Here is a 23,527-nt window from a genome sequence, read left to right as displayed (position 1 = left end):
TGTGTGGGGAAGGGGTTTCAGTGTGTGGGGAAGTGTTACAGTGTGTGGGGAAGGATTACAGTGTGTGGGTACGGGGTTGAAGTGTGAGCGGAAGGGGTTTCAGTGTGCGGGGAAGTGTTTCAGTGTGTGTGGAATAGGGGTTTCAGTGTGTGGGGAAGTGATCCAGTGTGTGGGGAAGGGGTTTCAGTGTGTGGGAAAGCGGTTTCAGTGAGTGGGGATGGTATTTCAGTGTGTGGGGTAGTTGTTTCAGTGTGTGGGGAAGGTGTTTCAGTGTGTGTGGGGAAGGGGTTTCAGTGTGTAGGGGAGGTGTGTCAGTGTGTGGAGGTGTGTTTCAGTGTGTGGGGATGCGTTTCAGTGTGTGGGGAAGGGTTTCAGTGTGTGGTGAATGTGTTTCAGTGTGTGGGGAAGTGTTTCAGTGTGTGGGGAAGTTTTTTCAGTGTGTGGGGAAGGTGTTTCAGTGTGTGCGGAAGGTGTTTCAGTGTGTGGGGAAGGGGTTTCAGTGTGTGGGGAAGCTGTTTCAGTGTGTGGGGAAGGGGTTTCAGTGTGTGGGGAAGTGATCCAGTGTGTGGGGAAGGGGTTTCAGTGTGTGGGAAAGCGTTTTCAGTGAGTGGGGATGGTATTTCAGTGTGTGGGGTAGTTGTTTCAGTGTGTCGGGAAGGTGTTTCAGTGTGTGTGGGGAAGTGGTTTCAGTGTGTGGGGGAGGTGTGTCAGTGTGTGGAGATGTGTTTCAGTGTGTGGGGATGCGTTTCAGTGTGTGGGGAAGGGTTTCAGTGTGTGGTGAATGTGTTTCAGTGTGTGGGGATGGGTTTCAGTGTGTGGGGATGGGTTTCAGTGTGTGGGGATGGGTTTCAGTGTGTGCGGAAGGGCGTTCAGTCTGTGGGGAAGATGTTTCAGTGTGTGGGGAAGTGTTTCAGTGTGTGGGGAAGGGGTTTCAGTGTGTGGGGAAGGGGTTTCAGTGTGTGGGGATGGGTTTCAGTTTGTGCGGATGGGTTTCATTGTGTGCGGAAGGGATTTCAGTGTGTGGGGAAGTTGTTTCAGTGTGTGGGGAAGGGGTTTCAGAGTGTGGGGAAGGTGTTTCAGTGTGTGGGCATGGGTTTCAGTGTGTGGGGATGGGCTTCAGTGTGTGCGGAAGGTGTTACAGTGTGTGGAAAAGGTGTTTCAGTGTGTGGGGAAGCTGTGGCAGTGTGTGGGGAAGGGGTTTCAGTGTGTGGGGAAGGTGTTTCAGTGCGTGGGGATGTGCTTCAGTGTGTGGGGATGTGTTTCAGTGTGTGGGGAAGGGCTTCAGTGTGTGGGGAAGGAGTTTCAGTGTGTGGGGATGGGTTTCAGTGTGTGGGGATGGATTTCAGTGTGTGCGGAAGGGGTTACAGTGTGTGGGGAATGTGTTTCAGAGTGTGGGGAAGGGCTTCAGTGTGTGGGGAAGGGGTTTCAGTGTGTGGGGATGGGTTTCAGTGTGTGGGGATCTGTTTCAGTGTGTGGGGAAGCTGTTTCACTGTGAGGGGAAGGGGTTTCAGACTGTCGGGATGGGTTTCAGTGTGTGGGGAAGGGGTTTGAGTGTGTGGGGAAGGGGTTTCAGTGTGTGGGGAAGGGTTTCTGTGTGTGGGGAAGGGATTGCATTGTGTGGGGAAGGGGTTTCAGTGTGTGGGGAAGGGGTTTCAGTGTGTGGGGAAGTGTTACAGTGTGTGGGGAAGGATTACAGTGTGTGGGTACGGGGTTGAAGTGTGAGCGGAAGGGGTTTCAGTGTGCGGGGAAGTGTTTCAGTGTGTGTGGAATATAGGTTTCAGTGTGTGGGGAAGTGATCCAGTGTGTGGGGAAGGGGTTTCAGTGTGTGGGAAAGCGGTTTCAGTGAGTGGGGATGGTATTTCAGTGTGTGGGGTAGTTGTTTCAGTGTGTGGGGAAGGTGTTTCAGTGTGTGTGGGGAAGGGGTTTCAGTGTGTAGGGGAGGTGTGTCAGTGTGTGGAGGTGTGTTTCAGTGTGTGGGGATGCGTTTCAGTGTGTGGGGAAGGGTTTCAGTGTGTGGGGAAGTGTTTCAGTGTGTGGGGAAGTTTTTTCAGTGTGTGGTGAAGGTTTTTCAGTCAGTGGGGAAGGGGTTTCAGTGTGAGGGGAAGGGTTTCAGTGTGTGGGGAAGGGGTTTCAGTGTGTGGGGAAGGGTTTCAGTGTGTGGGGAAGGTGTTTCAGTGTGTGCGGAAGGTGTTTCAGTGTGTGGGGAAGGGGTTTCAGTGTGTGGGGAAGCTGTTTCAGTGTGTGGGGAAGGGGTTTCAGTGTGTGGGGAAGTGATCCAGTGTGTGGGGAAGGGGTTTCAGTGTGTGGGAAAGCGTTTTCAGTGTGTGGCGATGGTATTTCAGTGTGTGGGGTAGTTGTTTCAGTGTGTGGGGAAGGTGTTTCAGTGTGTGTGGGGAAGTGGTTTCAGTGTGTGGGGGAGGTGTTTCAGTGTGTGCGGAAGGTGTTTCAGTGTGTGGGGAAGTTGTTTCAGTGTGTGGGGAAGCTGTTTCAGTGTGTGGGGAAGGGGTTTCAGTGTGTGGGGAAGTGATCCAGTGTGTGGGGAAGGGGTTTCAGTGTGTGGGAAAGCGGTTTTAGTGAGTGGGGATGGTATTTCAGTGTGTGGGGTAGTTGTTTCAGTGTGTGTGGGGAAGGGGTTTCAGTGTGTAGGGGAGGTGTGTCAGTGTGTGGAGGTGTGTTTCAGTGTGTGGGGATGCGTTTCAGTGTGTGGGGAAGGGTTTCAGTGTGTGGTGAATGTGTTTCAGTGTGTGGGGAAGTGTTTCAGTGTGTGGGGAAGTTTTTTCAGTGTGTGGTGAAGGTTTTTCAGTCAGTGGGGAAGGGGTTTCAGTGTGTGGGGAAGGGTTTCAGTGTGTGGGGAAGGGGTTTCAGTGTGTGGGGAAGGGTTTCAGTGTGTGGGGAAGGTGTTTCAATGTGTGGGGAAGGTGTTTCAGTGTGTGGGGAAGCTGTTTCAGTGTGTGGGGAAGGGTTTTCAGTGTGTGGGGAAGTGATCCAGTGTGTGGGGAAGGGGTTTCAGTGTGTGGGAAAGCGTTTTCAGTGAGTGGGGATGGTATTTCAGTGTGTGGGGTAGTTGTTTCAGTGTGTCGGGAAGGTGTTTCAGTGTGTGTGGGGAAGTGGTTTCAGTGTGTGGGGGAGGTGTGTCAGTGTGTGGAGATGTGTTTCAGTGTGTGGGGATGCCTTTCAGTGTGTGGGGAAGGGTTTCAGTGTGTGGTGAATGTGTTTCAGTGTGTGGGGATGGGTTTCAGTGTGTGGGGATGGGTTTCAGTGTGTGGGGATGGGTTTCAGTGTGTGCGGAAGGGCGTTCAGTCTGTGGGGAAGGTGTTTCAGTGTGTGGGGAAGTGTTTCAGTGTGTGGGGAAGGGGTTTCAGTGTGTGGGGAAGGGGTTTCAGTGTGTGGGGATGGGTTTCAGTTTGTGCGGATGGGTTTCATTGTGTGCGGAAGGGATTTCAGTGTGTGGGGAAGTTGTTTCAGTGTGTGGGGAAGGGGTTTCAGAGTGTGGGGAAGGTGTTTCAGTGTGTGGGCATGGGTTTCAGTGTGTGGGGATGGGTTTCAGTGTGTGCGGAAGGGGTTACAGTGTGTGGGGAATGTGTTTCAGAGTGTGGGGAAGGGCTTCAGTGTGTGGGGAAGGGGTTTCAGTGTGTGGGGATGGGTTTCAGTGTGTGGGGATCTGTTTCAGTGTGTGGGGAAGCTGTTTCACTGTGAGGGGAAGGGGTTTCAGACTGTCGGGATGGGTTTCAGTGTGTGGGGAAGGGGTTTGAGTGTGTGGGGAAGGGGTTTCAGTGTGTGGGGAATGGTTTCTGTGTGTGGGGAAGGGATTGCATTGTGTGGGGAAGGGGTTTCAGTGTGTGGGGAAGGGGTTTCAGTGTGTGGGGAAGTGTTACAGTGTGTGGGGAAGGATTACAGTGTGTGGGTACGGGGTTGAAGTGTGAGCGGAAGGGGTTTCAGTGTGCGGGGAAGTGTTTCAGTGTGTGTGGAATAGGGGTTTCAGTGTGTGGGGAAGTGATCCAGTGTGTGGGGAAGGGGTTTCAGTGTGTGGGAAAGCGGTTTCAGTGAGTGGGGATGGTATTTCAGTGTGTGGGGTAGTTGTTTCAGTGTGTGGCGAAGGTGTTTCAGTGTGTGTGGGGAAGGGGTTTCAGTGTGTAGGGGAGGTGTGTCAGTGTGTGGAGGTGTGTTTCAGTGTGTGGAGATGCGTTTCAGTGTGTGTGGAAGGGTTTCAGTGTGTGGTGAATGTGTTTCAGTGTGTGGGGAAGTGTTTCAGTGTGTGGGGAAGTTTTTTCAGTGTGTGGTGAAGGTTTTTCAGTCAGTGGGGAAGGGGTTTCAGTGTGAGGGGAAGGGTTTCAGTGTGTGGGGAAGGGGTTTCAGTGTGTGGGGAAGGGTTTCAGTGTGTGGGGAAGGTGTTTCAGTGTGTGCGGAAGGGGTTTCAGTGTGTGGAAAAGGTGTTTCAGTGTGTGGGGAAGGTGTTTCAGTGTGTGCGGAAGGTGTTTCAGTGTGTGGGGAAGGGGTTTCAGTGTGTGGGGAAGCTGTTTCAGTGTGTGGGGAAGGGGTTTCAGTGTGTGGGGAAGTGATCCAGTGTGTGGGGAAGGGGTTTCAGTGTGTGGGAAAGCGTTTTCAGTGTGTGGCGATGGTAATTTCAGTGTGTGGGGTAGTTGTTTCAGTGTGTGGGGAAGGTGTTTCAGTGTGTGTGGGGAAGTGGTTTCAGTGTGTGGGGGAGGTGTGTCAGTGTGCGGAGATGTGTTTCAGTGTGTGGGGATGCGTTTCAGTGTGTGGGGAAGGGTTTCAGTGTGTGGTGAATGTGTTTCAGTGTGTGGGGATGGGTTTCAGTGTGTGGGGATGGGTTTCAGTGTGTGCGGAAGGGCGTTCAGTCTGTGGGGAATGTGTTTCAGTGTGTGGGGAAGTGTTTCAGTGTGTGGGGAAGGGGTTTCAGTATGTGGGGAAGGGGTTTCAGTGTGTGGGGATGGGTTTCAGTTTGTGCGGATGGGTTTCATTGTGTGCGGAAGGGATTTCGGTGTGTGGGGAAGTTGTTTCAGTGTGTGGGGAAGGGGTTTCAGAGTGTGGGGAAGGTGTTTCAGTGTGTGGGCATGGGTTTCAGTGTGTGGGGATGGGCTTCAGTGTGTGCGGAAGGTGTTACAGTGTGTGGGAAAGGTGTTTCAGTGGGTGGGGAATGTGGCAGTGTGTGGGGAAGGGGTTTCAGTGTGTGGGGAAGATGTTTCAGTGCGTGGGGATGTGCTTCAGTGTGTGGGGATGTGTTTCAGTGTGTGGGGAAGGGCTTCAGTGTGTGGGGAAGGAGTTGCAGTGTGTGGGGATGGGTTTCAGGGTGTGGGGATGGGTTTCAGTGTGTGCGGAAGGGGTTACAGTGTGTGGGCAAGGTGTTTCAGAGTGTGGGGAAGGGCTTCAGTGTGTGGGGAAGGGGTTTCAGTGTGTGGGGATGGGTTTCAGTGTGTGGGGATGTGTTTCAGTGTGTGGGGAAGCTGTTTCACTGTGTGGGGAAGGGGTTTCAGAGTGACGGGATGGGTTTCAGTGTGTGGGGAAGGGGTTTGAGTGTGTGGGGAAGGGATTGCATTGTGTGGGGAAGGGGTTTCAGTGTGTGGGGAAGGGGTTTCAGTGTGTGGGGAAGTGTTTCAGTGTGTGGGGAAGGATTACAGTGTGTGGGTATGGGGTTGAAGTGTGTGCGGAAGGGGTTTCAGTGTGCGGGGAAGTGTTTCAGTGTGTGCGGAATTGTTTCTCTGTGTGCGGAAGGTGTTTCAATGTGTGGGGAAGTGGTTTCAGTGTGTAGGGATGTGTTTCAGTGTGTGGGGAAGGGGTTTCAGTGTGTGGGGATGTGCTTCAGTGTGTGAGGAAGGGGTTTCAGTGTGTGGGGCAGGTGTTTCAGTGTGTGTGGAAGGGGTTTCAGTGTGTGGGGAAGGTGTTTCAGTGTGTGGGGAAGGGGTTTCAGTGTGTGGGGAAGATGTTTCAGTGTGTGCGGAAGTGGTTTCAGTGTGTGCGGAAGGTGTTTCAGTGTGTGGGGAAGGGGTTTCAGTGTGGGAGGAAGGTGTTTCATTGTGTGCGGAAGCGGTTTCAGTGTGTGGGGAAGGTGTTTCAGTGTGTGAGGAAGGTGTTTCTGTGTGTGGGGGAGCTGTTTCAGTGTGTGGTGAAAGGGTTTCAGTGTTTGGGAAAGGGTTTCAGTCTGTGGGGAAGGGGTTTCAGTGTGTGGGGAATGTGCTTCAGTGTGTGGGGATGTGTTTCACTGTGTGGGGATGGGTTTTCAGTGTGTGGGGAATGTGTTTCAGTGAGTGGCGAAGGGGTTTCAGTGTGTGGGGAAGGGGTTTCAGTGTGTGGGGAACGTGTTTCAGTGTGTGGTGAAGGGTTTCAGTGTATGGGAAAGGTGTTTCAGTGTGTGCGGAAGGGGTTTCAGTGTGTTGGCAAGGTGTTTCAGTGTTTGGGGAAGGTGTTCCAGTGTATGGGGAAGGTGTCTCAGAATGTGGAAAAGGGGTTTCAGTGTGTGTGAGGAAGGTGTTTCAGCGTGTGGGGATGTTTTTTCAGTGTGTGGGAAAGGTGTTTCAGTCAGTGGGGAAGGGGTTTCAGTGTGTGGGGAAGGGTTTCAGTGGGTGGTAAAGGGGTTTCAGTGTGTGGGGAAGGGTTTCAGTGTGTGGGGAAGGTGTTTCAGTGTGTGCGGAAGGGGTTTCAGTGTGCGGAAAAGGTGTTTCAGTGTGTGGGGAAGGTGTCTCAGTGTGTGCGGAAGGTGTTTCAGTGTGTGGGGAAGGGGTTTCAGTGTGTGGGGAAGCTGTTTCAGTGTGTGGGGAAGGGGTTTCAGTGTGTGGGGAAGTGATCCTGTGTGTGGGGAAGGGGTTTCAGTGTGTGGGAAAGCGGTTTCAGTGAGTGGGGATGGTATTTCAGTGTGTGGGGAAGGGTTTCAGTGTGTGGTGAATGTGTTTCAGTGTGTGGGAATGGGTTTCAGTGTGTGGGGATCGGTTTCAGTGTGTGCGGAAGGGCTTTCAGTCTGTGGGGAAGGTGTTTCAGTGTGTGGGTAAGTGTTTCAGTGTGTGGGGAAGTTTTTTCAGTGTGTGGTGAAGGTGTTTCAGTCAGTGGGGAAGGGGTTTCAGTCTGTGGGGAAGGGTTTCAGTGTGTGGGGAAGGCGTTTCAGTGTGTGGGGAAGGGTTTCAGTGTGTGGGGTAGTTGTTTCAGTGTGTGGGGAAGGTGTTTCAGTGTGTGTGGGGAAGGGGTTTCAGTGTGTGGGGAAGTGATCCAGTGTGTGGGGAAGGGGTTTCAGTGTGTGGGAAAGCGGTTTCAGTGAGTGGGGATGGTATTTCAGTGTGTGGGGTAGTTGTTTCAGTGTGTGGGGAAGGTGTTTCAGTGTGTGTGGAGAAGGGGTTTCAGTGTGTAGGGGAGGTGTGTCAGTGTGTGGAGGTGTGTTTCAGTGTGTGGGGATGCGTTTCAGTGTGTGGGGAAGGGTTTCAGTGTGTGGTGAATGTGTTTCAGTGTGTGGGGAAGTGTTTCAGTGTGTGGGGAAGTTTTTTCAGTGTGTGGTGAAGGTTTTTCAGTCAGTGGGGAAGGGGTTTCAGTGTGTGGGGAAGGGTTTCAGTGTGTGGGGAAGGGGTTTCAGTGTGTGGGGAAGGGTTTCAGTGTGTGGGGACGGTGTTTCAGTGTGTGCGGAAGGGGTTTCAGTGTGTGGAAAAGGTGTTTCAGTGTGTGGGGAAGGTGTTTCAGTGTGTGCGGAAGGTGTTTCAGTGTGTGGGGAAGGGGTTTCAGTGTGTGGGGAAGCTGTTTCAGTGTGTGGGGAAGGGGTTTCAGTGTGTGGGGAAGTGATCCAGTGTGTGGGGAAGGGGTTTCAGTGTGTGGGAAAGAGTTTTCAGTGTGTGGCGATGGTATTTCAGTGTGTGGGGTAGTTGTTTCAGTGTGTGGGGAAGGTGTTTCAGTGTGTGTGGGGAAGTGGTTTCAGTGTGTGGGGGAGGTGTGTCAGTGTGTGGAGATGTGTTTCAGTGTGTGGGGATGCGTTTCAGTGTGTGGGGAAGGGTTTCAGTGTGTGGTGAATGTGTTTCAGTGTGTGGGGATGGGTTTCAGTGTGTGGGGATGGGTTTCAGTGTGTGCGGAAGGGCGTTCAGTCTGTGGGGAAGGTGTTTCAGTGTGTGGGGAAGTGTTTCAGTGTGTGGGGAAGGGGTTTCAGTGTGTGGGGAAGGGGTTTCAGTGTGTGGGGATGGGTTTCAGTTTGTGCGGATGGGTTTCATTGTGTGCGGAAGGGATTTCGGTGTGTGGGGAAGTTGTTTCAGTGTGTGGGGAAGGGGTTTCAGAGTGTGGGGAAGGTGTTTCAGTGTGTGGGCATGGGTTTCAGTGTGTGGGGATGGGCTTCAGTGTGTGCGGAAGGTGTTACAGTGTGTGGGAAAGGTGTTTCAGTGTGTGGGGAATGTGGCAGTGTGTGGGGAAGGGGTTTCAGTGTGTGGGGAAGGTGTTTCAGTGCGTGGGGATGTGCTTCAGTGTGTGGGGATGTGTTTCAGTGTGTGGGGAAGGGCTTCAGTCTGTGGGGAAGTAGTTGCAGTGTGTGGGGATGGGTTTCAGTGTGTGGGGATGGGTTTCAGTGTGTGCGGAAGGGGTTACAGTGTGTGGGCAAGGTGTTTCAGAGTGTGGGGAAGGGCTTCAGTGTGTGGGGAAGGGGTTTCAGTGTGTGGGGATGGGTTTCAGTGTGTGGGGATGTGTTTCAGTGTGTGGGGAAGCTGTTTCACTGTGTGGGGAAGGGGTTTCAGAGTGTCGGGATGGGTTTCAGTGTGTGGGGAAGGGGTTTGAGTGTGTGGGGAAGGGATTGCATTGTGTGGGGAAGGGGTTTCAGTGTGTGGGGAAGGGGTTTCAGTGTGTGGGGAAGTGTTTCAGTGTGTGGGGAAGGATTACAGTGTGTGGGTACGGGGTTGAAGTGTGTGCGGAAGGGGTTTCAGTGTGCGGGGAAGTGTTTCAGTGTGTGCGGAATTGTTTCTCTGTGTGTGGAAGGTGTTTCAATGTGTGGGGAAGTGGTTTCAGTGTGTAGGGATGTGTTTCAGTGTGTGGGGAAGGGGTTTCAGTGTGTGGGGATGTGCTTCAGTGTGTGAGGAAGGGGTTTCAGTGTGTGGGGCAGGTGTTTCAGTGTGTGTGGAAGGGGTTTCAGTGTGTGGGGAAGGTGTTTCAGTGTGTGGGGAAGGGGTTTCAGTGTGTGGGGAAGATGTTTCAGTGTGTGCGGAAGTGGTTTCAGTGTGTGCGGAAGGTGTTTCAGTGTGTGGGGAAGGGGTTTCAGTGTGGGAGGAAGGTGTTTCATTGTGTGTGGAAGCGGTTTCAGTGTGTGGGGAAGGTGTTTCAGTGTGTGAGGAAGGTGTTTCTGTGTGTGGGGGAGCTGTTTCAGTGTGTGGTGAAAGGGTTTCAGTGTTTGGGAAAGGGTTTCAGTCTGTGGGGAAGGGGTTTCAGTGTGTGGGGAATGTGTTTCAGTGTGTGGGGATGTGTTTCACTGTGTGGGGATGGGGTTTCAGTGTGTGGGGAATGTGTTTCAGTGTGTGGCGAAGGGGTTTCAGTGTGTGGGGAAGGGGTTTCAGTGTGTGGGGAATGTGTTTCACTGTGTGGGGAAGGGGTTTCAGAGTGTCGGGATGGGTTTCAGTGTGTGGGGAAGGGGTTTGAGTGTGTGGGGAAGGGATTGCATTGTGTGGGGAAGGGGTTTCAGTGTGTGGGGAAGGGGTTTCAGTGTGTGGGGAAGTGTTTCAGTGTGTGGGGAAGGATTACAGTGTGTGGGTACGGGGTTGAAGTGTGTGCGGAAGGGGTTTCAGTGTGCGGGGAAGTGTTTCAGTGTGTGCGGAATTGTTTCTCTGTGTGCGGAAGGTGTTTCAATGTGTGGGGAAGTGGTTTCAGTGTGTAGGGATGTATTTCAGTGTGTGGGGAAGGGGTTTCAGTGTGTGGGGATGTGCTTCAGTGTGTGAGGAAGGGGTTTCAGTGTGTGGGGCAGGTGTTTCAGTGTGTGTGGAAGGGGTTTCAGTGTGTGGGGAAGGGGTTTCAGTGTGTGGGGAAGATGTTTCAGTGTGTGCGGAAGTGGTTTCAGTGTGTGCGGAAGGTGTTTCAGTGTGTGGGGAAGGGGTTTCAGTGTGGGAGGAAGGTGTTTCATTGTGTGCGGAAGCGGTTTCAGTGTGTGGGGAAGGTGTTTCAGTGTGTGAGGAAGGTGTTTCTGTGTGTGGGGGAGCTGTTTCAGTGTGTGGTGAAAGGGTTTCAGTGTTTGGGAAAGGGTTTCAGTCTGTGGGGAAGGGGTTTCAGTGTGTGGGGAATGTGTTTCAGTGTGTGGGGATGTGTTTCACTGTGTGGGGATGGGGTTTCAGTGTGTGGGGAATGTGTTTCAGTGTGTGGCAAAGGGGTTTCAGTGTGTGGGGAAGGGGTTTCAGTGTGTGGGGAACGTGTTTCAGTGTGTGGTGAAGGGTTTCAGTGTATGGGAAAGGTGTTTCAGTGTGTGCGGAAGGGGTTTCAGTGTGTTGGCAAGGTGTTTCAGTGTTTGGGGAAGGTGTTCCAGTGTATGGGGAAGGTGTCTCAGAATGTGGGAAAGGGGTTTCAGTGTGTGTGAGGAAGGTGTTTCAGTGTGTGGGGATGTTTTTTCAGTGTGTGGGAAAGGTGCTTCAGTCAGTGGGGAAGGGGTTTCAGTGTGTGGGGAAGGGTTTCAGTGGGTGGGAAAGGGGTTTCAGTGTGTGAGGAAGGTGTTTCAGTGTGTGGGGATGTTTTTTCAGTGTGTGGGAAAGGTGCTTCAGTCAGTGGGGAAGGGGTTTCAGTGTGTGGGGAAGGGTTTCAGTGGGTGGTAAAGGGGTTTCAGTGTGTGGGGAAGCTGTTTCACTGTGTGGGGAAGGGGTTTCAGAGTGTCGGGATGGGTTTCAGTGTGTGGGGAAGGGGTTTCAGTGTGTGGGGAAGGGGTTTCAGTGTGTGCGGAAGGGGTTTCAGTGTGCGGGGAAGTGTTTCAGTGTGTGCGGAATTGTTTCTCTGTGTGCGGAAGGTGTTTCAGTGTGTGGGGAAGGGGTTTCAGTGTGGGAGGAAGGTGTTTCATTGTGTGCGGAAGTGGTTTCAGTGTGTGGGGAAGGGGTTTCAGTGTGTGTGGAAGGTGTTTCTGTGTGTGGGCGAGCTGTTTCAGTGTGTGGTGAAAGGGTTTCAGTGTTTGGGAAAGGGTTTCAGTCTGTGGGGAAGGGGTTTCAGTGTGTGGGGAATGTGTTTCAGTGTGTGGGGATGCGTTTCACTGTGTGGGGATGGGGTTTCAGTTTGTGGGGAATGTGTTTCAGTGTGTGGCGAATGGGTTTCAGTGTGTGGGGAAGGGGTTTCAGTGTGTGGGGAACGTGTTTCAGTGTGCGGCGAAGTGTTTCAGTGTGTGGTGAAGGGTTTCAGTGTATGGGAAAGGTGTTTCAGTGTGTGCGGAAGGGGTTTTAGTGTGTTGGCAAGGTGTTTCAGTGTATGGGGAAGGTGTTCCAGTGTATGGGGAAGGTGTCTCAGAATGTGGGAAAGGGGTTTCAGTGTGTGTGAAGAAGGTGTTTCAGTGTGTGGGGAAGTTTTTTCAGTGAGTGGGGAAGGTGTTTCAGTCAGTGAGGAAGGGGTTTCAGTGTGTGGGGAAGGGTTTCAGTGTGTGGTAAAGGGGTTTCAGTGTGTGGGGAAGGGTTTCAGTGTGTGGGGAAGGTGTTTCAGTGTGTGGGGAAGGTGTTTCAGTGTGTGGGGAAGGTGTTTCAGTGTGTTCGGAAGGGGTTTCAGTGTGTGGAAAAGGTGTTTCAGTGTGTGGGGAAGGTGTTTCAGTGTGTGCGGAAGGTGTTTCAGTGTGTGGGGAAGGGGTTTCAGTGTGTGGGGAAGGGTTTCACTGTGTGAGGAAGGGGTTTCAGTGTGTGAGGCAGGTGTTTCAGTGTCTGTGGAAGGGGTTTCAGTGTGTGGGGAAGGAGTTTCAGTGTGTGGGGATGGGTTTCAGTGTGTGGGGATGGGTTTCAGTGTGTGTGGAAGGTGTTACAGTGTGTGGGGAAGGTGTTTCAGAGTGTGGGGATGTGTTTCAGTGTGTGGGGAAGGGGTTTCAGTGTGTGGGGATGTGTTTCAGTGTGTGGGGAAGGGGTTTCAGTGTGTGGGGAAGGGTTTCAGTGTGTGGGGATGGGGGTTTCAGTGTGTGGGGATGGGTTTCAGTGTGTGGGGATGTGTTTCCGTGTGTGGGGAAGCTGTTTCACTGTGTGGGGAAGGGGTTTCAGAGTGTCGGGATGGGTTTCAGTGTGTGGGGAAGGGGTTTGAGTGTGTGGGGAAGGGGTTTCAGTGTGCGGGGAAGGGTTTCAGTGTGTGAGGAAGGGATTGCATTGTGTGCAGAAGGGGTTTTTTGTGTGTGGGTGAAGGGTTTTCAGTGTGTGGGGAAGTGTTTCAGTGTGTGGGGAAGGATTACAGTGTGTGGGTACGGGGTTGAAGTGTGTGCGGAAGGGGTTTCAGTGTGCGGGGAAGTGTTTCAGTGTGTGCGGAATTGTTTCTCTGTGTGCGGAAGGTGTTTCAGTGTGTGGGGAAGGGGTTTCAGTGTGGGAGGAAGGTGTTTCATTGTGTGCGGAAGCGGTTTCAGTGTGTGGGGAAGGGGTTTCAGTGTGTGGGGAAGGTGTTTCTGTGTGTGGGCGAGCTGTCTCAGTGTGTGGTGAAAGGGTTTCAGTGTTTGGGAAAGGGTTTCAGTCTGTGGGGAAGGGGTTTCAGTGTGTGGGGAATGTGTTTCAGTGTGTGGGGATGTGTTTCACTGTGTGGGGATGGGGTTTCAGTTTGTGGGGAATGTGTTTCAGTGTGTGGGAAAGGTGTTTCAGTGTGTGCGGAAGGGGTTTCAGTGTGTTGGCAAGGTGTTTCAGTGTATGGGGAAGGTGTTCCAGTGTATGGGGAAGGTGTCTCAGAATGTGGGAAAGGGGTTTCAGTGAGTGTGAGGAAGGTGTTTCAGTGTGTGGGGAAGTTTATTCAGTGTGTGGGAAAGGTGTTTCAGTCAGTGGGGAAGGGGTTTCAGTGTGTGGGGAAGGGTTTCAGTGAGTGGTAAAGGGGTTTCAGTGTGTGGGGAAGGGTTTCAGTGTGTGGGGAAGGTGTTTCAGTGTGTGCAGAAGGGGTTTCAGTGTGTGGAAAAGGTGTTTCAGTGTGTGGGGAAGGTGTCTCAGTGTGTGCGGAAGGTGTTTCAGTGTGTGGGGAAGGGGTTTCAGTCTGTGGGGAAGCTGTTTCAGTGTGTGGGGAAGGGGTTTCAGTGTGTGGGGAAGTGATCCGGTGTGTGGGGAAGGGGTTTCAGTGTGTGGGAAAGCGGTTTCAGTGAGTGGGGATGGTATTTCAGTGTGTGGGGTAGTTGTTTCAGTGTGTGGGGAAGGTGTTTTAGTGTGTGTGGGGAAGGGGTTTCAGTGTGTGGGGGAGGTGTGTCAGTGTGTGGAGATGTTTTTCAGTGTGTTGGGTTGTGTTTCAGTGTGTGGGGAAGGGTTTCAGTGTGTGGTGAATGTGTTTCATTGTGTGGGGATGGGTTTCAGTGTGTGGGGATGGGTTTCAGTGTGTGGGGATGGGTTTCAGTGTGTGCGGAAGGGGTTTCAGTGTTTGGGAAAGGGTTTCAGTCTGTGGGGAAGGGGTTTCAGTGTGTCGGGAATGTGTTTCAGTGTGTGGGGATGTGTTTCACTGTGTGGGGATGGGGTTTCAGTGTGTGGGGAATGTGTTTCAGTGTGTGGCGAAGGTGTTTCAGTGTGTGAGGAAGGGGTTTCAGTGTGTGGGGAACGTGTTTCAGTGTGTGGCGAAGTGTTTCAGTGTGTGGTGAAGCGTTTCAGTGTGTGGGAAAGGTGTTACAGTGTGTGCGGAAGGGGTTTCAGTGTGTTGGCAAGGTGTTTCAGTGTATGGGGAAGGTGTTTCAGTGTATGGGGAAGGTGTCTCAGTATGTGGGGAAGGGGTTTCAGTGTGTGTGAGGAAGGTGTTTCAGTGTGCGGGGAAGTTTTTCCAGTGTGTGGTGAAGGTGTTTCAGTCAGTGGGGAAGGGGTTTCAGTGTGTGGGGAAGGGTTTCAGTGTGTGGGGAAGGGGTTTCAGTGTGTGGGGAAGGGTTTCAGTGTGTGGGGAAGGTGTTTCAGTGTGTGCGGAAGGGGTTTCAGTGTGTGGAAAAGGTGTTTCAGTGTGTGGGGAAGGTGTTTCAGTGTGTGCGGAAGGTGTTTCAGTGTGTGGGGAAGGGGTTTCAGTGTGTGGGGAAGGGTTTCACTGTGTGAGGAAGCGGTTTCAGTGTGTGGGGCAGGTGTTTCAATCTGTGTGGAAGGGGTTTCAGTGTGTGGGGAAGGAGTTTCAGTGTGTGGGGATGGGTTTCAGTGTGTGGGGATGGGTTTCAGTGTGTGCGGAAGGGGTTACAGTGTGTGGGGAAGGTGTTTCAGAGTGTGGGGATGTGTTTCAGTGTGTGGGGAAGGGGTTTCAGTGTGTGGGGATGTGTTTCAGTGTGTGGGGAAGGGGTTTCAGTGTGTGGGGAAGGGGTTTCAGTGTGTGGGGATGGGTTTCAGTGTGTGGGGATGGGGTTTCAGTGTGTGGGGATGGGTTTCAGTGTGTGGGGATGTGTTTCAGTGTGTGGGGAAGCTGTTTCACTGTGTGGGGAAGGGGTGTCAGAGTGTCGGGATGGGTTTCAGTGTGTTGGGAAGGGGTTTGAGTGTGTGGGGAAGGGGTTTCAGTGTGTGGGGAAGGGTTTCAGTGTGTGGGGAAGGGATTGCATTGTGTGGGGAAGGGGTTTCAGTGTGTGGGGAAGGGGTTTCAGTGTGTGGGGAAGTGTTTCAGTGTGTGGGGAAGGATTACAGTGTGTGGGTACGGGGTTGAAGTGTGTGCGGAAGGGGTTTCAGTGTGCGGGGAAGTGTTTCAGTGTGTGCGGAATTGTTTCTCTGTGTGCGGAAGGTGTTTCAGTGTGTGGGGATGTGTTTCAGTGTGTGGGGAAGGGGTTTCAGTGTGTGGGGAAGGGGTTTCAGTGTGTGGGGATGGGTTTCAGTGTGTGGGGATGGGGTTTCAGTGTGTGGGGATGGGTTTCATTGTGTGGGGATGTGTTTCAGTGTGTGGGGAAGCTGTTTCACTGTGTGGGGAAGGGGTTTCAGAGTGTCGGGATGGGTTTCAGTGTGTGGGGAAGGGGTTTGAGTGTGTGGGGAAGGGGTTTCAGTGTGTGGGGAAGGGTTTCAGTGTGTGGGGAAGGGATTGCATTGTGTGGGGAAGGGGTTTCAGTGTGTGGGGAAGGGGTTTCAGTGTGTGGGGAAGTGTTTCAGTGTGTGGGGAAGGATTACAGTGTGTGGGTACGGGGTTGAAGTGTGTGCGGAAGGGGTTTCAGTGTGCGGGGAAGTGTTTCAGTGTGTGCAGAATTGTTTCTCTGTGTGCGGAAGGTGTTTCAGTGTGTGGGGAAGGGGTTTCAGTGTGGGAGGAAGGTGTTTCATTGTGTGCGGAAGCGGTTTCAGTGTTTGGGGAAGGGGTTTCAGTGTGTGTGGAAGGTGTTTCTGTGTGTGGGCGAGCTGTTTCAGTGTGTGGTGAAAGGGTTTCAGTGTTTGGGAAAGGGTTTCAGTCTGTGGGGAAGGGGTTTCAGTGTGTGGGGAATGTGTTTCAGTGTGTGGGGATGTTTTTCACTGTGTGGGGATGGGGTTTCAGTTTGTGGGGAATGTGTTTCAGTGTGTGGCGAAGGGGTTTCAGTGTGTGGGGAAGGGGTTTCAGTGTGTGGGGAACGTGTTTCAGTGTGCGGCGAAGTGTTTCTGTGTGTGTTGAAGGGTTTCAGTGTTTGGGAAAGGTGTTTCAGTGTGTGCGGAAGGGGTTTTAGTGTGTTGGCAAGGTGTTTCAGTGTATGGGGAAGGTGTTCCAGTGTATGGGGAAGGTGTCTCAGAATGTGGGAAAGGGGTTTCAGTGTGTGTGAGGAAGGTGTTTCAGTGTGTGGGGAAGTTTTTTCAGTGTGTGGGGAAGGTGTTTCAGTCAGTGGGGAAGGGGTTTCAGTGTGTGGGGAAGGGTTTCAGTGTGTGGTAAAGGGGTTTCAGTGTGTGGGGAAGGGTTTCAGTGTGTGGGGAAGGTGTTTCAGTGTGTGCGGAAGGGGTTTCAGTGTGTGGAAATGGTGTTTCAGTGTGTGGGGATGGTGTCTCAGTGTGTGCGGAAGGTGTTTCAGTGTGTGGGGAAGGGGATTCAGTGTGTGGGGAAGCTGTTTCAGTGTGTGGGGAAGGGGTTTCAGTGTGTGGGGAAGTGATCCAGTGTGTGGGGAAGGGGTCTCAGTGTGTGGGAAAGCGGTTTCAGTGAGTGGGGGTGGTATTTCAGTGTGTGGGGTAGTTGTTTCAGTGTGTGGGGAAGGTGTTTCAGTGTGTGTGGGGAAGGGGTTTCAGTGTGTGGGGGAGGTGTGTCAGTGTGTGGAGATGTTTTTCAGTGTGTGGGGATGTGTTTCAGTGTGTGGGGAAGGGTTTCAGTGTGTGGTGAATGTGTTTCAGTGTGTGGGGATGGGTTTCAGTGTGTGGGGATGGGTTTCAGTGTGTGCGGAAGGGGTTTCAGTGTTTGGGAAAGGGTTTCAGTCTGTGGGGAAGGGGTTTCAGTGTGTCGGGAATGTGTTTCAGTGGTTGGGGATGTGTTTCACTGTGTGTGGATGGGGTTTCAGTGTGTGGGGAATGTGTTTCAGTGTGTGGCGAAGGTGTTTCAGTGTGTGGGGAAGGGGTTTCAGTGTGTGGGGTACGTGTTTCAGTGTGTGGCGAAGTGTTTCAGTGTGTGGTGAAGGGTTTCAGTGTGTGGGAAAGGTGTTACAGTGTGTGCGGAAGGGGTTTCAGTGTGTTAGCAAGGTGTTTCAGTGTATGGGGAAGGTGTTTCAGTGTATGGGGAAGGTGTCTCAGTATGTGGGGAAGGGGTTTCAGTGTGTGTGAGGAAGGTGTTTCAGTGTGCGGGGAAGTTTTTTCAGTGTGTGGTGAAGGTGTTTCAGTCAGTGGGGAAGGGGTTTCAGTGTGTGGGGAAGGGTTTCAGTGTGTGGGGAAGGGGTTTCAGTGTGTGGGGAAGGGTTTCAGTGTGTGGGGAAGGTGTTTCAGTGTGTGCGGAAGGGGTTTCAGTGTGTGGAAAAGGTGTTTCAGAGTGTGGGGAAGGTGTTTCAGTGTGCGCGGAAGGTGTTTCAGTGTGTGGGGAAGGGGTTTCAGTGTGTGAGGAAGCTGTTTCAGTATGTGGGGAAGGGGTTTCAGTGTGTGGGGAAGTGATCCAGAGTGTGGGGAAGGGGTTTCAGTGTGTGGGAAAGCGGTTTCAGTGAGTGGGGCTGGTATTTCAGTGTGTGGGGAAGGTGTTTCAGTTTGTGTGGGGAAGTGGTTTCAGTGTGTGGGGGAGGTGTGTCAGTGTGTGGAGATGTGTTTCAGTGCGTGGGGATGCGTTTCAGAGTGTGGGGAAGGGTTTCAGTGTGTGGTGAATGTGTTTCAGTGTGTGGGGATGGGTTTCAGTGTGTGGGGATCGGTTTCAGTGTGTGCGGAAGGGCTTTCAGTCTGTGGGGAAGGTGTTTCAGTGTGTGGGGAAGTGTTTCAGTGTGTGGGAAAGTTTTTTCAGTGTGTGGTGAAGGTGTTTCAGTCAGTGGGGAAGGGGTTTCAGTGTGTGGGGAAGGGTTTCAGTGTGTGGGGAATTGGTTGCAGAGTGTGGGGAAGGGTTTCACTGTTTGGGGAAGGTGTTTCAGTGTGTGCGGAAGGGGTTTCAGTGTGTGGAAAAGGTGTTTCAGTATGTGGGGAAGGTGTTTCAGTGTGTGCGGAAGGTGTTTCAGTGTGAGGGGAAGGGGTTTCAGTGTGTGGGGAAGCTGTTTCAGTGTGTGGGGAAGGGGTTTCAGTGTATGGGGAAGTGATCCAGTGAGTGGGGATGGTATTTCAGTGTGTGGGGTAGTTGTTTCAGGGAGTGGTGAAGGTGTTTCAGTGTGTGTGGGGAAGGGGTTTCAGTGTGTGGGGGACGTGTGTCAGTGTGTGGAGATGTGTTTCAGTGAGTGGGGATGCGTTTCAGTGTGTGGGGAAGGGTTTCAGTGTGTGGTGAATGTGTTTCAGTGTGTGGGGATGGGTTTCAGTGTGTGCGGAAGGGCTTTCAGTCTGTGGGGAAGGTGTTTCAGTGTGGGGGGAAGTGTTTCAGTGTGTGGGGAAGGGGTTTCAGTGTGTGGGGAAGGGGTTTCAGTGTGTGGGGATGGGTTTCAGTTTGTGCGGATGGGTTTCATTGTGTGCGGAAGGGAATTCAGTGTGTGGGGAAGTTGTTTCAGAGTGTGGGGAAGGTGTTTCAGTGTGTGGGCATGGGTTTCAGTGTGTGGGGATGGGCTTCAGTGTGTGCGGAAGGTGTTACAGTGTGTGGGAAAGGTGTTTCAGTGTGTGGGGAAGCTGTGGCAGTGTGTGGGGAAGGGGTTTCAGTGTGTGGGGAAGGTGTTTCAGTGCGTGGGGATGTGCTTCAGTGTGTGGGGATGTGTTTCAGTGTGTGGGGAAGGGCTTCAGTGTGTGGGGAAGGAGTTTCAGTGTGTGGGGATGGGTTTCAGTGTGTGGGGATGGGTTTCAGTGTGTGCGGAAGGGGTTACAGTGTGTGGGGAAGATGTTTCAGAGTGTGGGGATGTGTTTCAGTGTGTGGGGAAGGGGTTTCAGTGTGTGGGGAAGGTGTTTCAGTGTGTGGGGATGGGTTTCAGTGTGTGGGGATGTGTTTCAGTGTGTGGGGAAGCTGTTTCATTGTGTGGGGAAGGGGTTTCAGAGTGTCGGGATGGGTTTCAGTGTGTGGGGAAGGGTTTTGAGTGTGTGGGGAAGGGGTTTCAGTGTGTGGGGAAGGGTTTCAGTGTGTGGGGAATGGATTGCATTGTGTGGGGAAGGGGTTTCAGTGTGTGGGGAAGGGGATTCAGTGTGTGGGGAAGTGTTTCAGTGTGTGGGGAAGGATTACAGTGTGTGGGGAAGATGTTTCAGTGTGTGGGGAAGGGGTTTCAGTGTGTGGGGAAGGGTTTCAGTGTGTGGGGAAGGGATTGCATTGTGTGGGGAAGGGGTTTCAGTGTGTGGGGAAGGGGTTAAAGTGTGTGGGGAAGTGTTTCAGTATGTGGGGAAGGGGTTTCAGTGTGTGGGGAAGATGTTTCAGTGTGTGCGGAATTGGTTTCAGTGTGTGCGGAAGTTGTTTCAGTGGGTGGGAAAGGGGTTTCAGTGTGGGAGGAAGGTGTTTCATTGTGTGCGGAAGCGGTTTCAGTTTGTGGGGAAGGGGTTTCAGTGTGTGAGGAAGGTGTTTCTGTGTGTGGGAAAGTTTTTTCAGTGTGTGGTGAAGGTGTTTCAGTCAGTGGGGAAGGGGTTTCAGTGTGTGGGGAAGGGTTTCAGTGTGTGGGGAATTGGTTGCAGAGTGTGGGGAAGGGTTTCACTGTTTGGGGAAGGTGTTTCAGTGTGTGCGGAAGGGGTTTCAGTGTGTGGAAAAGGTGTTTCAGTATGTGGGGAAGGTGTTTCAGTGTGTGCGGAAGGTGTTTCAGTGTGAGGGGAAGGGGTTTCAGTGTGTGGGGAAGCTGTTTCAGTGTGTGGGGAAGGGGTTTCAGTGTATGGGGAAGTGATCCAGTGAGTGGGGATGGTATTTCAGTGTGTGGGGTAGTTGTTTCAGGGAGTGGTGAAGGTGTTTCAGTGTGTGTGGGGAAGGGGTTTCAGTGTGTGGGGGACGTGTGTCAGTGTGTGGAGATGTGTTTCAGTGAGTGGGGATGCGTTTCAGTGTGTGGGGAAGGGTTTCAGTGTGTGGTGAATGTGTTTCAGTGTGTGGGGATGGGTTTCAGTGTGTGCGGAAGGGCTTTCAGTCTGTGGGGAAGGTGTTTCAGTGTGGGGGGAAGTGTTTCAGTGTGTGGGGAAGGGGTTTCAGTGTGTGGGGAAGGGGTTTCAGTGTGTGGGGATGGGTTTCAGTTTGTGCGGATGGGTTTCATTGTGTGCGGAAGGGAATTCAGTGTGTGGGGAAGTTGTTTCAGAGTGTGGGGAAGGTGTTTCAGTGTGTGGGCATGGGTTTCAGTGTGTGGGGATGGGCTTCAGTGTGTGCGGAAGGTGTTACAGTGTGTGGGAAAGGTGTTTCAGTGTGTGGGGAAGCTGTGGCAGTGTGTGGGGAAGGGGTTTCAGTGTGTGGGGAAGGTGTTTCAGTGCGTGGGGATGTGCTTCAGTGTGTGGGGATGTGTTTCAGTGTGTGGGGAAGGGCTTCAGTGTGTGGGGAAGGAGTTTCAGTGTGTGGGGATGGGTTTCAGTGTGTGGGGATGGGTTTCAGTGTGTGCGGAAGGGGTTACAGTGTGTGGGGAAGATGTTTCAGAGTGTGGGGATGTGTTTCAGTGTGTGGGGAAGGGGTTTCAGTGTGTGGGGAAGGTGTTTCAGTGTGTGGGGATGGGTTTCAGTGTGTGGGGATGTGTTTCAGTGTGTGGGGAAGCTGTTTCATTGTGTGGGGAAGGGGTTTCAGAGTGTCGGGATGGGTTTCAGTGTGTGGGGAAGGGTTTTGAGTGTGTGGGGAAGGGGTTTCAGTGTGTGGGGAAGGGTTTCAGTGTGTGGGGAATGGATTGCATTGTGTGGGGAAGGGGTTTCAGTGTGTGGGGAAGGGGATTCAGTGTGTGGGGAAGTGTTTCAGTGTGTGGGGAAGGATTACAGTGTGTGGGGAAGATGTTTCAGTGTGTGGGGAAGGGGTTTCAGTGTGTGGGGAAGGGTTTCAGTGTGTGGGGAAGGGATTGCATTGTGTGGGGAAGGGGTTTCAGTGTGTGGGGAAGGGGTTAAAGTGTGTGGGGAAGTGTTTCAGTATGTGGGGAAGGGGTTTCAGTGTGTGGGGAAGATGTTTCAGTGTGTGCGGAATTGGTTTCAGTGTGTGCGGAAGTTGTTTCAGTGGGTGGGAAAGGGGTTTCAGTGTGGGAGGAAGGTGTTTCATTGTGTGCGGAAGCGGTTTCAGTTTGTGGGGAAGGGGTTTCAGTGTGTGAGGAAGGTGTTTCTGTGTGTGGGGGAGGTGTTTCAGTGTGTGGTGAAAGGGTTTCAGTGTTTGGGAAAGGGTTTCAGTCTGTGGGGAAAGGGTTTCAGTGTGTCGGGAATGTGTTTCAGTGTGTGGGGATGTCTTTCAGTGTGTGGGGATGGGGTTACAGTGTGTGGGGAATGTGTTTCAGTGTGTGGCGAAGGTGTTTCAGTGTGTGGGGAAGGGGTTTCAGTGTGTGGGGAACGTGTTTCAGTGTGTGGCGAAGTGTTTCAGTGTGTGGTGAAGGGTTTCAGTGTGTGGGAAAGGATTTACAGTGTGTGCGGAAGGGGTTTCAGTGTGTTGGCAAGGTGATTCAGTGTATGGGGAAGGTGTTTCAGTGTATGGGGAAGGTGTCTCAGTATGTGGGGAAGGGGTTTCAGTGTGTGTGAGGAAGGTGTTTCAGTGTGCGGGGAAGGGTTTCAGTGTGTGGGGAAGGGGTTTCAGTGTGTGGGTAAGGGTTTCAGTGTGTGCGGAAGGTGTTGCAGTGTGTGCGGAAGTGGTTTCAGTGTGTGGAAAAGGTGTTTCAGTGTGTGGGGAAGGTGTTTCAGTGTGTGCGGAAGGTGTTTCAGTGTGTGGGGAAGGGGTTTCAGTGTGTGGGGAAGCTGTTCCAGTGTGTGGGGAAGGGGTTTCAGTGTGTGGGGAAGTGATCCAGTGTGTGGGGAAGGGGTTTCAGTGTGTGGGAAAGCGGTTTCAGTGAGTGGGAATGGTATTTCAGTGTGTGGGGTAGTTGTTTCAGTGTGTGGGGAAGGTGTTTCAGTGTGTGTGGGGAAGGGGTTTCAGTGTGTGGGGGAGTTGTGTCAGTGTGTGGAGATGTGTTTCAGTGTGTGGGGATGCGTTTCAGTGTGTGGGGAAGGGTTTCAGTGTGTGGTGAATGTGTTTCAGTGTGTGGGGATGGGTTTCAGTGTGTGGGGATGGGTTTCAGTGTGTGGGGATGGGTTTCAGTGTGTGCGGAAGGGCTTTCAGTCTGTGGGGAAGGTGTTTCAGTGTGTGGGGAAGTGTTTCAGTGTGTGGGGAAGGGGTTTCAGTGTGTGGGGATGGGTTTCAGTTTGTGCGGATGGGTTTCATTCTGTGCCTAAGTGATTTCAGTGTGTGGGGAAGTTGTTTCAGTGTGTGGGGAAGGGGTTTCAGAGTGTGGGGAAGGTGTTTCAGTGTGTGGGCATGGGTTTCAGTGTGTGGGGATGGGCTTCAGTGTGTGCGGAAGGTGTTACAGTGTGTGGGAAAGGTGTTTCAGTGTGTGGGGAAGGGGTGGCAGTGTGTGGGGAAGGGGTTTCAGTGTGTGGGGAAGGTGTTTCAGTGCGTTGGGATGTTCTTCAGTGTGTGGGGATGTGTTTCAGTGTGTGGGGAAGGGCTTCAGTGTGTGGGGAAGGAGTTTCAGTGTGTGGGGATGGGTTTCAGTGTGTGGGGATGGGTTTCAGTGTGTGCGGAAGGGATTACAGTGTATGTGGAAGGTGTTTCAGAGTGTGGGGATGTGTTTCAGTGTGTGGGGAAGGGGTTTCAGTGTGTGGGGAAGGGGTTTCAGTGTGTGGGGATGGGTTTCAGTGTGTGGGGATGTGTTTCAGTGTATGGGGAAGCTGTTTCACTGTGTGGGGAAGGGGTTTCAGAGTGACGGGATGGGTTTCAGTGTGTGGGGAAGGGGTTTGAGTGTGTGGGGAAGGGGTTTCAGTGTGTGGGGAAGTGTTTCAGTGTGTGGGGAAGGGATTGCATTGTGTGGGGAAGGGGTTTCAGTGTGTGGGGAAGGGGTTTCAGTGTGTGGGGAAGTGTTTCAGTGTGTGGGGAAGGATTACAGTGTGTGGGTATGGGGTTGAAGTGTGTGCGGAAGGGGTTTCAGTGTGCGTGGAAGTGTTTCAGTGTGTGCGGAATTGTTTCTCTATGTGCGGAAGGTGTTTCAGTGTGTGGGGAAGGGGTTTCAGTGTATAGGGATGTTTTTCAGTGAGTGGGGAAGGGGTTTCAGCGTGTGGCGATGTGCTTCAGTGTGTGGGGAAGGGGTTTCAGTGTGTGGGGAAGGGTTTCACTGTGTGAGGAAGGGGTTTCAGTGTGTGGGGCAGGTGTTTCAGTGTGTGTGGAAGGGGTTTCAGTGTGTGGGGAAGGTGTTTCAGTGTGAGGGGAAGGGGTTTCAGTGTGTGGGGAAGATGTTTCAGTGTGTGCGGAAGTGGTTTCAGTGTATGCGGAAGCGGTTTCAGTGTGTGGGGAAGGGGTTTCTGTGTGTGAGGAAGGTTTTTCTGTGTGTGGGGGAGCTGTTTCAGTGTGTGGTGAAAGGGTTTCAGTGTTTGGGAAAGGTTTTCAGTCTGTGGGGAAGGGGTTTCAGTGTGTGGGGAATGTGCTTCAGTGTGTGGGAATGTGTTTCACTGTGTGGGGATGGGGTTTCAGTGTGTGGGGAATGTGTTTCAGTGTGTGGCAAAGGGGTTTCAGTGTGTGGGGAAGGGGTTTCAGTGTGTGGGGAACGTGTTTCAGTGTGCGGCGAAGTGTTTCAGTGTGTGGTGAAGGGATTCAGTGTATGGTAAAGGTGTTTCAGTGTGTGCGGAAGGGGTTTCAATGTGTTGGCAAGGTGTTTCAGTGAATGGGGAATGTGTTCCAGTGTATGGGGAATGTGTCTCAGAATGTGGGGAAGGTGTTTCAGTCAGTGGGGAAGGGGTTTCTGTGTGTGGGGAAGGGTTTCAGTGTGTGGGGAAGGTGTTTCAGTCAGTGGGGAAGGGTTTCA

This window comes from Heterodontus francisci, chromosome 35 (assembly GCF_036365525.1).
Source record: "Heterodontus francisci isolate sHetFra1 chromosome 35, sHetFra1.hap1, whole genome shotgun sequence".
NCBI classification, from domain to species: Eukaryota; Metazoa; Chordata; class Chondrichthyes; order Heterodontiformes; family Heterodontidae; genus Heterodontus; species Heterodontus francisci.
The sequence above is the reverse complement of the archived record's forward strand: the minus strand, read 5'-3'. Positions refer to the sequence as shown.